The 13,506-nt window shown below is 40.0% G+C and overlaps 1 protein-coding gene and 1 long non-coding RNA gene across 2 annotated transcripts in view; both read right to left on the reverse strand.

Annotated features, from left to right (window-relative positions):
* Positions 1 to 4,542: 4,542 nt before the first annotated feature.
* LOC143710200 (uncharacterized) lies at positions 4,543 to 6,053 on the reverse strand. Its single transcript, XR_013194479.1, has 3 exons — positions 5,927 to 6,053; positions 5,725 to 5,811; positions 4,543 to 5,621 (listed from the first exon to the last, which is right to left on the reverse strand). It is a non-coding gene; the product is annotated as an uncharacterized LOC143710200 (long non-coding RNA).
* Positions 6,054 to 9,501: 3,448 nt separating this feature from the next.
* LOC143710201 (uncharacterized) overlaps positions 9,502 to 13,506 on the reverse strand; it is a 65,880-nt gene continuing 61,875 nt past the window's right edge. Inside the window, exons 18-24 of the mRNA XM_077201187.1 lie at positions 12,655 to 13,437; positions 11,948 to 12,049; positions 11,400 to 11,632; positions 10,637 to 10,815; positions 10,452 to 10,545; positions 10,000 to 10,344; positions 9,502 to 9,916 (exon numbers count right to left, since the gene is read on the reverse strand). The gene's annotated coding sequence lies outside the window, so the exon portion shown is untranslated. The remainder of the gene's footprint in view (positions 9,917 to 9,999; positions 10,345 to 10,451; positions 10,546 to 10,636; positions 10,816 to 11,399; positions 11,633 to 11,947; positions 12,050 to 12,654; positions 13,438 to 13,506) is intronic.

Consider the following 13,506-nt stretch of genomic DNA (forward strand, 5'->3'; position numbering starts at 1 on the left):
CCACTCTACTTGGTTCATCAGTATGGCCGACACTTCATCTGAGGAGAACGAGAAACCATTTTGCCCTTGGTCAGAGAACGGAAGTTCGACACTCTGACACTTAGCGCTGATTCTGAAAGCGTGCTGTACTACGTCTTCTTTAAAGTGATTGGCCTCCTCCAACAGTCTCGCGTAAGGTTCTGTTACCAACCTCCGACTTGCACGTCCTTGGACAAAGGGTTGTCGACTCATGGCATCTGCCACCACGTTCTTTTTCCCGGGGATGTACTGGATACTAAAGTCGTATGGTGCCAACTTGGCGACCCACCTCTGCTCACACGCATCGAGCTTTGCCTTCGTCAAGATGTAAGTTAACGGATTATTATCTGTCCAGACGGCGAATGAATGGCCTTTCAGCCAATGGCTGAACTTGTCGCAGACCGACCACTTTAAAGCCAGGAACTGTGAGCAGGTGAGCAGGGTAATTGCTTTGGGCACGCGAAAGGGCCTTACTAGCGAAAGCGACAGGACGTGCTCTAGTTTCGCCTTCCGTGACTTGAGAAAGTACAGCGCCCAATCCATCCAAAGAGGCGTCTGTTGACAGGATGAATGGCCGGTTGAAGTCTGGGTGTGCAAGCACCACGGACTCCAAAAGGGCTGACTTTAGCTGATTGAAGGAGTCACGCTGTTCCCTCTTCCAATCGCATGGGTTCAGCTTCCTGAAGGCAGATGGCTTTGTTTCATTATTCTTTTGTCCCCTTGGTGCAGCAGTCAGTGCGAACAAGGGTTTAGCTATGCTAGAGCAGTTCTGTATGAATTGCTGATAAAACATGACCATACCCAGGAACGACTTTATCTTTTTTTGAGACGGCGTAACCCCGTCTTCCATCATAAGGTCCGTTTCCGTTATCGATGTAATGGCTTGAACTTTGTCAGGGTCAGCCATTACCCCTCTCTCATCAATCACATGACCTAGGAACCGTACACTCCGACGTAACAGGTGGCACTTTTTCGGGGCAAGTTTTAGACCATGGGTTCTCAGGCGGCTGAACACCAGCTCAAGCCTCTCCATCATCACACTCTCATTTGGTGCAAATACTAGAAGGTCGTCTAGGTAACAGAGTATGGTAAGAAAGTTCTGGTCCCCAAATATGCCCATCATAAGACGCATAAAACTTGCAGGACTGTTGCACAAACCTTGAGGGAGCCGATTGAACTCGTAGAGTCCCATTGGTGTTGTAAACGCAGTGAATGTTTTATCTTCCTCCGCCATCTCTATATTGTAGAATCCTGAGGTAAGATCCATAGCACTGAATATGGCATTCCCGCCAAGCGCAGCTAGACAATCTGCCTGGTGTGGCACAGGATGGGCATCTTTAGTGGTGCGGGCATTCAGCCATCGGTAGTCGACACAAATGCGTGGATCTCCACTTTTCTTCCAGACGAGCACCAGCGGGGAGGCCCACTCACTAGAGGCTTTACGAATTATCTCAAGCTCCTCCATTTCTGAAAGAACATGTCTGAGCTTGTGGTAATGTGCTGGTGGCACACGTCTGTAAGGCAGTCTAAAGGGTCGACTATCTGCAAGATGCATTCGATGAGAGAAATCCTTCGCTTTGCCACAGTCTAGTGAGAGTGAGTCTAGTGAGTCTAGTTTACTCTTTGAGAAGACATCCTCATATTTGCATATCAACTGGACAAGTTGCTCCTTCCAATGCGGTGACACCTCGCAAGACTCAACATCAAGGTCACTTAGACCGAGTTTACTCAGTCTATTGCAAGGACTTGAATCAGAGAGCCTGCTGTCAGCGACTGAAACACCTGTAGTTTGGTTCGTAACTTTCAGCTCATAACTGGCTAGATGCTCGGGACCGATGTCCAAGTCCTCCAAAGCTACACAAGGGAATACGTCAGCCAACTTGGTGTTCCTCCGCAATGTTATGGGCTTGTCTGTAGCATTCAGCACCTTGACTGGCACCCATCTGTCATCACTCATGGATGCTACCACCCGCCCAATGACAATGTTCTTATGTGGCTGTGACTTTGCAGGTTCAACAAGGACAGCACTTCCCTCAGAAACAGGTACGGTAGCAGGTAGCCGTCCCCAGACGAGGTGTTCTTGCTGAGGACACAGCACTATGGCTTGGGTGAGCTTAGCCGTTCCTATCTTGCTGGGCATTTCAATGCCTTTCCACCTGTGGAGGCCAGACAACATGTCCAAAAACTGCATAATATCTTCATTTCCTGAACTCTCAGGTCGATTTAGGACACGCCAATACCCGTGTGTACTCTTCATCTGGCTGATTATGTATTTGATAACATTAGTGCCCAAGATCATTTCGTCTCGCTGACCAGGAACGACAAGAGTAGGAACACTAACCGCATGTCCATACACTTCCATTTCAAGCTGGTAAATACTCTCAGGCTGAATGCTGACACCACCGCAACCAACAAGGACAATATCGGGGTGCATTTCACTGGGTGCAAACACAACTCCTGCACTCTTCAGCTTGCGTTCGGCCTCCACATTCATGGTACAGGCCATGGACCCACTGTCAAGCAGTGCACGTAATGTAACTTGGGCCCCTGAAACAACAACATCGGTGTAAAAAAGGCTGTCAGCTCTTTCCAACTTCATTACATTTTGATATAGGACACTTTTATCAGGAATTGCTTTGCAGCTTTCTTCGTACATCAAAAGATCATCTTTCCTGCTGAGGGTTTCGTTTTTCCCGCTCACATACTCCCCTCCCCAATGCGAGCAGGATAGTTTTCCGGAGTGTGAGACGCCATATTCGGCCGGGGAGCTGGTTCTGTAACGTTAGGACAGTCTTTACGCTGGTGTCCAACCCTCATGCAGATAAGGCACCGCCTCTCTCGCATACAGTGTGAGCGAGTGGAGTGCGCTGTGTCCCCACAGATGCGACAAGGCGGAATGCGAGCTCCATGTGTTTGGAAGGGCCTTGAAGGACTATGTGCCGGCCGACTAGTCCGTTCAAGCACTCTCTCTAACATGCTGAGGACACGTTCTAATGCATCAGGATTGACTGCATCACCTGTCTTAGAATGGCTACTTTGAGTGCATGCTGCGACATTGATAGCAGTGATTTCACTTTCCACAACCTCAACGCTAGGGACTGCGGTAGCAGTAGATACTTGAAGGGTGCGAGGCATAACTGTACTGGGAACTCTGCAAGACTGGCTTTCCCTCTGATGTTCATCAATAGCCTCTTGTATCTCTTCGACTGACCATTTGCTCATAGGCTTGCATTTAAACACACTGGACAGTTCTGGGTCAGGGCAGTTTCGTATGAACATCATGGCCACTTCTGCACTCATGTTCTCCATGTTACCACCACTACGTTCTAAGTGACCATTGGCTCGTTCAGCTGCGGAGTTCAATCTCACCCAATATTCTACGGGGCTTTCCTTAGCTTTAGGCTGTGTTGCGTAGAAATCTGCCAATGGCAAAAGTGACACAGGGTGATCACTAAAGTAGTGTCTCAACATGTCATAAATTTTCTCAACACTAGCCGGACTAGAAGAAGCTGTGCTTTTTAGTCCCACTTTGATTATATTTTTAGCCCTTCCTAGGAGGTGACTCATCACTGTGTCGGCTTTTTCCACTTCGGGGCAACTGCTTTTCTGCAAGTACAGTTCCATAACATCTATCCACTCTTGGACTGTATACTTGTCACTCTTGTCTCCTTTGAACATGGGTGGTTCTTTGATGTCAGACCTCACTATAAAGTTGACTTTGGGGGATTCAGGTTGGAGCACATTCTTGGTTAGCTCTGATGGACTTGTGGGTAACGGGTTGACTACACTCTGACTGGCTAGCAAATGGCTGATTATGGACTCACCAATCTGACTACCCAGCTCTCCTATTAACTCTCGTAGCTGCTGTGTGACGTTGGGGCTGGGATCAGATGGAGTGGAACATGTTGGCTGTGCTAACTCTGGATTAGGATTTATTTCTGGCTCTGACAAAGTACTTGGGAATAACAGTTTTGGTAGGGCCCCTGTATTCTCTCTCACACTATACAGTCCTCTACCCCTCCCAGCTAATGGAGTGAATATATCAGAAGTGTCTCGACCTCTTCCCGCCATTTTGAATAGTAAGACAAAAATGAAACCCAAATGAATTAACACAAATTTGTGAAATATGTAAATATGCAGTGGTTACATATCTGCAAAACACTCACTGAAAATATCGAATTTTAGAAGGACTCAGTCTTCAAAGGAATGTAAATGTGAATGTCAACGTCCAATATGTACAAATGTCCGATATGCGTATGTGTGTAAAGTGTACGACACAGTATGGAATTAAGTGGAACTTCACGGTGGATGGGTGAGCGTGTGTGCAAATGTCCGAATAACGTCACTTGAATATCCGCTGCGTAGATCCTCTGGTCACGTGGAACAGCACACGTCACAGCACACTGCTTGACCCCAGCGATCGGCTGCAGCTGACCAAGTGGATCCGGGTCACGGCACCAGTTTTATGTAGCAGACTTCAAATGGCAACCTCCGGACACCACAGAAACACGACCACACAATGACTGGGATGATGGACACATGGAATTTATTCACCTTTAACAGAGTAGTGAGTCAATAATTAGTATACAGACATCGGATGGCCTACTCTCTCATTCCTCTGCTTCCCCGTTCGCATACACTATGCGTCTGCCCGCGAACACTTTAACAAGGGCAATACATATCATTTAATGTGTAAATGTCGATGCTGAATTATCCCACATAACAGGACTGCACACACAGAAAACATAAATGAAACATATTTGTAAAAGTTAACATACAAATATGTTGTAAATTCTCAGAAATGTACTAATAAATGTACTATAAACTCTTTTAAGTGCATCAGATTCTGATTATTGAACTACTGTGTGTATAATAACGTTTTTTTTTCCCACAACCACAGTCTCATTGCATGAAAATATACCTCAAGGCAATTAGTATGAAGGTAGTTGAACATATACTGAGGCACACAACCGTCAAATTAAGTTCACAAATTACATAACAAACACTCAAATTAATAATCACAAATTGAAACATACCTTTAACAGAGTAGTGAGTCAATAATTAGTATACAGACATCGGATGGCCTACTCTCTCATTCCTGTATTGAAATATGCACGTGAAAATGAAGCGCTTATTTTAACACGGTAAAAGAGCCACTTTCAAGGAAAATCAGATAATCACACTGATACACAATATGACATAAACTCTTAACAACGTTTCAACATCATAAATATAGTGATTAGATTACAAGAAAACAGTAAATGCAAGACTAATACGAGAGAGAAAATCTCCCGCTGTTTCCCTGTTCGCATACACTATGCGTCTGCGCGCGAACGCTTAAAGGAGAAGCGATATATAATTTCCTTCGGTGTCCCCAGTAATTAAGGCCCCACATACAACAAATAATAGGAACTCCCAATCGGAACTATTGAGAATAGTACATTGAACACAAGTTTTGCTGAAGTTAACAGTTTAAACTACATTTCTCCTTGCACATAAAAAAATATATAAAATTAAACTCAAATGTCTAAATTGACCGGCTACACCAGCTGGATTCTCATACTTTCCAGGTCCTGAAGTTGGCTTTCCAGGCGTTTTGTGGCCTTCAAATAACAAAAAAAGGAAACGAAAGAAAAATGTTATACCTACAAAAATATACAATAGAAGGTATTTACAATATAAGAAAATAACAATACTCATCTCTACCTTCTGATATCGGCAGGCAAGTGAAGCAGCCAAGTTATTAAACTTTTGCTGATTCCAGCGCATGGCCATCAGTGTAAGCATGTCTTGCTGCAAAAAAATAATAAAAAAATACATGAATCTGTGTTGTACCACATTTCCCTCACTGGCTACAATTTTCTTGTAACACTTTCAATCTAAGTAGTGCAGTGTGTGGTTACCTTACCTGCTTTGGACATGTGCTTCGTGATCACAGCAATCCTAGAGAGGAAGGCGTTACACTGCTCAACCTCCTCCCCAAGTGTCAATCCGACCCCTTGCTTCTTCTTCTTCTTCTTCTTCTTTTCTATCATGGCGGATTGCAAGCAACTTAAGGTGCATACCGCCACCTACTGTTCATGAGTGTGTAGCAACATTGTTTTACATCTATTAAATTCTATTTTTTAATTTTGTATTCTGAAGATAAATAAATAATGCTTTCCTTAATCTATAAATATCTTTTATATTTCCTTTATTTCCCAATAATCCTTTAAGACTCCATTCTTGGCCTGTCCTTTCAACTACTCTTCTCAATTTCTCCCTTTCAGGTTCATATGTTTTACAGTTCATCAATACATGTTCTATATTTTCTATCTCTCTACATCCTTCACATTTATCATTATTTTTCCTCCCTATTAAATATAAATTGTCATTTAAATAAGTATGACCTACTCTTAATCTGATCATTATTATTTCTTCCCTTCGGTTTCTCTCATTAATATTTCTCTTTACTACTGACTTTTGTACTTTATATAATCTTCTTCCTTTTTTATCTTCATTCCACCTTTTTTGCCAATTTTCAATTTCTTTCCTCTTAATAAATGATTTTCCTTCCCCTTTCCCTAAAGGAATTGTAATTGCTATTGCCTCCTCTAAAGCCCTTTTTGCTAATTTGTCTGCCTTTTCATTTCCCTTTACCCCTTCATGTGCTGGTACCCAACAAAACCAAATATCAATGCCGCCCCTGTATAATCTAAATAAACTGTGCTGAATTTCTAATACTAAATCTTTCCTATTATTTCCTTCTCCCTGAATACTTTCTAAAGCTGCTTTGGAATCCGTGCATATCACCACCCTATCTGGTCTAACCTCCTCAACCCATTGCAAACTCAATATAACTGCCACCATCTCTGCTGTGAAAACTGATAGTTGATCTGACATTCTTTTAGAAATGTGTATTTTGAACTCAGGAATATATATTCCCATTCCCACACACCCTTTTAAATTCTTAGACCCATCTGAATATATTTTAAGGTAATTATAATAAGAGTTTCTTAAATATATGTCAGTCTGTATCCCTATTTCGTTTAAATTCCATTCATTTTTCATTTTAAGAAGTCTCATGTCTACATTTATCTCAGGAAATAACCATGGAGGAACAACACTAATTGGATTACATTGTGCTATTTCCTTATCCTCTAATCCAAACTCTTTAATCAATTTGCTTATAACCCATCCAAATCCATTACCATGGAACTTTGAATGTTCCCAACAAGTTTTTAGAATTGTTGAAGTTACATTTTCATCCATACTACTTTTAATTTTCATCCAATATACTAAACCTAATTTCATTCTTCTCATTTCCAGTGGAGTTTCTCCAGTCTCTACTAAAAGAGCATTGATAGGTGTTGTTTTCACTGCTCCTGTACATATACGTAAAGCTCTACTCTGTAATCTATCTATCCTTTGTAGTGTTGTTTTAGCTGCTGCTCCATAAATAAAACTGCCATAATCTATTATTGATCTCATAAGAGCCCTGTATATGTTTAATAATGACTGTCTATCTGCACCCCAGTTATTTCCAGCCACAGCCTTTAAGAGATTTATAACTTTCTTACATTTAGTTTCCAAGTTATCTATATGCGTTTTCCATGTATAAGAGCTATCTAACCATAGTCCTAGGTATTTAAATTCTGTAACCCTTTCCAACGTCTGTCCATATAATGTCATTGTTCCTATATCAATATTTCTCTTATTTGTGAATACCATAAAACAAGACTTGTTTGCTGATAATTTAAAACCCCATTCATAAGACCATTTTTCTACTTTATTAATTGTTTTCTTAATATTTCCTACTACATGTTTTATATTCTTTCCTCTCATCCATATGGCCCCATCATCTGCAAATAATGCAGATTTAATACATTTGTCAGTATCTGAAAAGATGTCATTAATCATGATATTAAATAAAATTGGACTTATTACACTACCTTGAGGTATTCCATTTTCCACATTGAATTCTTTTGAATAATCGTTCCCCATCTTCACCCTTATTTTTCTATCCATCAAAAAATTTGCTATCCAATTATACATCTTCCCACCTATTCCCATCTGCTTTATTTTTATAAGTAACCCTTCTCTCCATAATGAATCATATGCTTTTTCTATATCAAAAAATACTACAACCATTATCTCCTTCATTTTTAACGCTTTCTCTATATCATTACTGACTCTAATTAATGCATCCATTGTTGATCTCCCTATTCTAAATCCACACTGGTATCCATTAATTAATTTCTTATGTTCAAGAACAAACCCTACTGACCACTATTTTCTCCACCCATTTACTTAAATGAGAAGTTAAAGCTATTGGTCTGTAATTATTTGGACTGATTGGATCTTTCCCTGGTTTATTAAATGGTAAAATTGTTGCCCTTTTCCAACTATTTGGTATTGTACCTTCTTTCCATATTTTATTGAATAATTTTAATATTAATTCCAATGTAACTTCCGGTATCTGCCGAAACATAGCATAGCATAATTGGTCCTCCCCTGGAGCTGAATATCCTGTCCCTTTCAATACTGTTTTAATTTCTTTCACAGTTATATTCATGTCTAATGTTGATGTACATTTTTTACATTTTCCCAATATATTTTTATGCTTTCCAAGTTTTTGTAGCTTCTGCCTTCTATGAATGTCTGTTAGATGATCACCATTATGAACTGCAGCAAATGTCTCGCCTAATAAATCTGCCTTTTCTTTATTTAAAACTACTATCTCCTGTTCTCTAGCTAAAGCTGGTATTTTAACATCATCCCTTTTCCCCGTCATTTTCCTAAACATTGACCAAACATTCTTTAATTTTATTTCTGAACCTATTGAGGAACAATACTCTCTCCATGTTTTCTTTTTTGCTTCCTTAATAGTTTTACGAACCATTGCTCTTTTCCTTTTATATTCAATAAGATTTTCGGTTGTTAAATTTTTCTGTAATATTTTAAATGCCTTATTACGCTCCTTAACCACTTTGCTACATTCATCATTCCACCAAGGCACTACATTTTTCTTACCTTTTATGATTTTTTTCCTTGGTATGCTATAACTTGCTGCATTTAAAATATGTTCTGTTATCTCCCTTGCACACTCTTCAATGTTGCCTTTTAAGGTAACCATATGACTGGTTTCCTCACATTTAATTTTAAATTTTTGCCAATTAGCTTTATTAAAGCACCATCTTGTTAATATAAAATCTTCTTGCCTGTTTATATTGTCATCAATTATTGTACTTACTGGAAAATGATCACTTTTCCTATTGTAGACTCCCAGTTGACATTCCATTTACATGAACTAACCAGACAATCAGATATTAATGTGATATCAAGACATGAAACTGTATTTTTATGTATATTTACTCTTGTACCTTTTCCATTATTAAGACAAACTAATGACCTTTCATCCATTATTTCTTCCACTATGCTACCATTATGATCTGTCTTCCTTCTACCCCAAAGACTATTGTGGGCATTAAAATCACCACACCATATTTCTCTTCTATGTATTTTCCCCGCCATCTCCCTAAATATATCACTTTCAAGATTTTTACATGGATTATAATAATTAATAATTTTAATATTTCCATATTTTCTTACATTAAATATTTCTATAATAACACATTCTAATTCTTTATTCATGAGATTTTTCTCATAAGCTATTCCATCTTTAATAAAAATAGCACATCCTCCTCCACTACCATTACTTCTATCCTGTCTTTCTACGCTATATCCAGGAATCTTAAATTCTAAATTAGGTTTTAACCATGTTTCTTGAACGCATATTATATCTGGAATTATTTCTAATTCATAAACAAACTTTTTAAATTCTTGTCCATTGGCAATTAAACTTCTGGCATTCCATTGAAGTACCGACCCCTTGCTGGTAAGCTCCACTCCATTTAACCTATTGAAGAAAATACTTAAAAGCTGCCAACATACCTTTGCAGGTGTTTAGGGACAGTTAATAACATGGTAATGTTTTCTTACCTCTCATTTAAAATCATGGGCTTAGGAATGAAACACTGAGAGGAATGCTTTCATGCTCAGAAGGTGCTGGAGCTCCGGGCAGCTTTTTGTCACTTTGTTGAGGTAGGGCCAGTACTTGCAGGTTACATCCATGGCAAAAAAGCTTATTGACTTATTTGCCAGCTTGTTCTGCAGGTAGAGGGGATAAGCATATATTTCTCCCCTGAACATGTTGAGAGCGCCGAGAAAAACTCCATGTCGACAGACCGCAAGCTCAAGTCACTCCTCATCAATTTTACTAGAGGATCTCTGAGAAGTTTCCCTGGCAGCTGACCACTCCCCTCCACAGACACCTCTTCCAGAGACCTACAACATGGAAAAAGGTTGATATAAAAAGTCAGGACTCACCCAAACAATGTCAACTGTAAAATGTTATTGGTGGTGTTTTTAGAAATATTATACAACAAGTTTACATGGTTGGTGTTGGAATGAATGTAATCCACAAATGTTTCTACTTCATCATCTTTTGCAATGAAGATGCCATCAAATAAGGCTTATTCTTCAGATCTAAATGAAAGAAAGGTACACATTGACCTTCAATATGACCCAGCAAAGGTTACTTTAACAACACTGCAAATTAAACACATTTTGTAAGTACCTTGCTGCGTTCTTAAAGCGGTAGTGCTTGCGATTTCCATCCACAGAAACAGCAGGCATGTCTGGGGTGCATGCAGGACAGATAAAATGCTCCTCCCTGCAGATCTTATCCACTTCAAATCTAACAGCCTCCGACTCCAAAAAGCTTTTTCTGAAGCTGTCTGCTGTGATCTTCCCAGTCTGTTTCAGAACAGTAAAACATGTCAACATAATTCACAGTTAAGTTAACTAAAGTTAATATGGTCAAAGGTGACACCAAATCCTCCTGCATCGAGCGTCCACAGGCAGCCGCTCAGCCCAGTGCATCATTGGAAATCTTTTGGCTCTTTGTATGTCACGGACAAAAAACATCACGACCAAAGTCCCCCCAAAAAAAGACAAGTTCCACAGCAAACTTAACTAATGTCTTTATGGACCTATTTGTTTTTTTCTGAATGCAAACTGCATGCCTAGGATGTGACATCACTACTTGATCTTATACACAGGTCTAATGTTTTGAGTGATTGAGTTGATAAATTGCTCCAATACTTTTGTACATTTAGTGTACGAATTTAGATTTTTTACTTAGTGGTAGTTTTTACACAAAGACTTTGAATCTTAGATGATGTTCTATCAATGTATCGAGTATAGCTGAATCACTGTTTTGATTTCATCAACATGCTCCAATTATAATAATCAATGTGTTTATAATGTCACCATAGTAATTCTGCGATACACATCAATACTAGTACTAGTTGTTAGTGATTCCCACCACTCATACTCACATGGCCAAAGCGGACAGTTCGTTGATCAAGCATTCTTAAGAATGCTTGGCAGGACAGTCCTGGTGCTGCCATATTCAATTCTTCATAAGAACAAAAAACATCTGTAGCGTACACCGTGGAAAAGTGAAGGGTAGCAGGCCAGTAGTCATTACGGACTAAGTCATCCACTCCAGCGCTCCATGTGGCTTTGCATGCCTCACATTAAATCTCAGGCATACTGAGATCATATCGTCCTGGAAAAATCAGGAAAAGTAGCCTACATTACTATCATCTATCAGGACTGAAAATCCTGCCCAGCGCAGACTACTATAGGGACCGTTTGAATAGAAATAGATCAGGACACATTTACAAAGCCGATAGCACAGCCTTGTTTTTTATTTTATTCAAATAGGACAATGAAAAGTGGCGGGAAGCGAGTGGGAGAGCCCTATGGGGTGGAATCAGGTTAGAGTCCAACCCAGGTCCCTATGGGCACTTTGCCCAGAATGTGATATTGACGCTAAAGCCACTTGATGTGGAATGTTCCCTTAAGTTCATTTTATTCTTACCATTCATTGTAACCACAGCAACAACTTTTCCTGTGTTGACACTGAACGTTCCCGGAGAACAACTACATATTTTTTTGGGCATCTCCAACGGCACAATACACACTGAAAGACACATCATATGCAGGGATTAAAGACATACATCATCCTATGTACTAACTGGGAAGTATTCTGCAATCATTTTCTTTTTTCATTAATGATTTGAAAAGCTTTAAAGATAAAAGGTCATTAAGTGTGTTTCAGAGAAAATACTCAAAAAATTCCTGTGAAGCCTATTATACTGTAAAGTTATTTAAATAAACTGAGAATGGGACTAGGGCTGCACAATATATAATTGCACTTTTTCTGACAGATAAAGCGATTACCATTTCCAATACGATTTTTGAATGTCTATGATTTGATTCAGTTCAATATTCCAAATGTCTCTTTAATTTGTGCCACCCCTGATAGGTAAGCACAGCCAGTGTACAAGACTAACACCCACTGACCGACTGAAGTTCACCAATCAGAATTTTTGTCCCCTTCACCCACTACGCACACCCACCAACCAGAAGTTGCACAGTCAAGGAGGATGACGTGAATATAAAAGTCAAATGTCACAAATGATATTTGAAGATTTTACCATTAGGCAGTTTCGTTGGATCATATTGCAATTACGATTGCAATAATTGTGCAGCCCTAAATAAGACACTCAAAGAAATACAGCTTACCACACTAGGAAAAAGACCTCTCAACGACACAGGTTGTTGGCGGCAATGGCTGAAAGAATCCAGCTATTGTTGCATCCCTGTTGTGGAAGACATGGTTTCGGTGTATACTGACTGTCACAGTGTTGGGTTTGTGTTCCCCTGATGTCCACTAGATGTCCTCCTTTCCCACGGTGTCCTTCACTTATGAACTACATTTCCCACAATCCTTTGTCTCATCATTGCACTCAGCTGTTCCTTATCACTGATCATTCCAATCAGCCAATTCCCCATTATCATTGTCGATTCCCTGTGTATATAACCCTGTCTGTTTCAGTATGTGTCACGGAGTCCTTGTTATTGTCCCCACACTTCCGTTTACTATTCGAGTCGGTTCGTTGTGTATGTCTTCTTGTTATTGGATTGCCTTTTCTGGATTTTGACCTTTGCCTGGACTGTTGTGAGTACGGATTACCCTTTAAATAAAGACCGCTATTGGATCACTGAATTCCTTGTGTGTGCTTGTCGTGACACTGACATCACAATCAGCACAGAAGAATGGTTGTGGTCGACAGTCACGACAACGGACAGCAGCTGGACTGCTGCCACATTGTTGGCAGATCTGAGTGTTCACATTTTGTTGTGCCACCATGGTATTCACCAGACAGGGTCTCTCTTTCTCCCACCTCTCTGAGAGGAGACTTTTTCGAGTAGACCAGTCTGAGGAAGCTCGTGGTGGTGCTGGTGCCGTTTCCTGATCATCCAAGTCATCACCCTGTGATTGGTTTAGCTCTTCAAGGAAAGTCTCTGTTAAAATAGTACATCAAATTTAAAAACAATTTTCTACACTATCAAAGTGTGCAACATGTTGTCGGT

This window comes from Siphateles boraxobius, unplaced genomic scaffold, assembly GCF_051911475.1.
Source record: "Siphateles boraxobius isolate OS27281-9 unplaced genomic scaffold, OSU_SipBor_1 46, whole genome shotgun sequence".
Taxonomy (NCBI): Eukaryota; Metazoa; Chordata; class Actinopteri; order Cypriniformes; family Leuciscidae; genus Siphateles; species Siphateles boraxobius.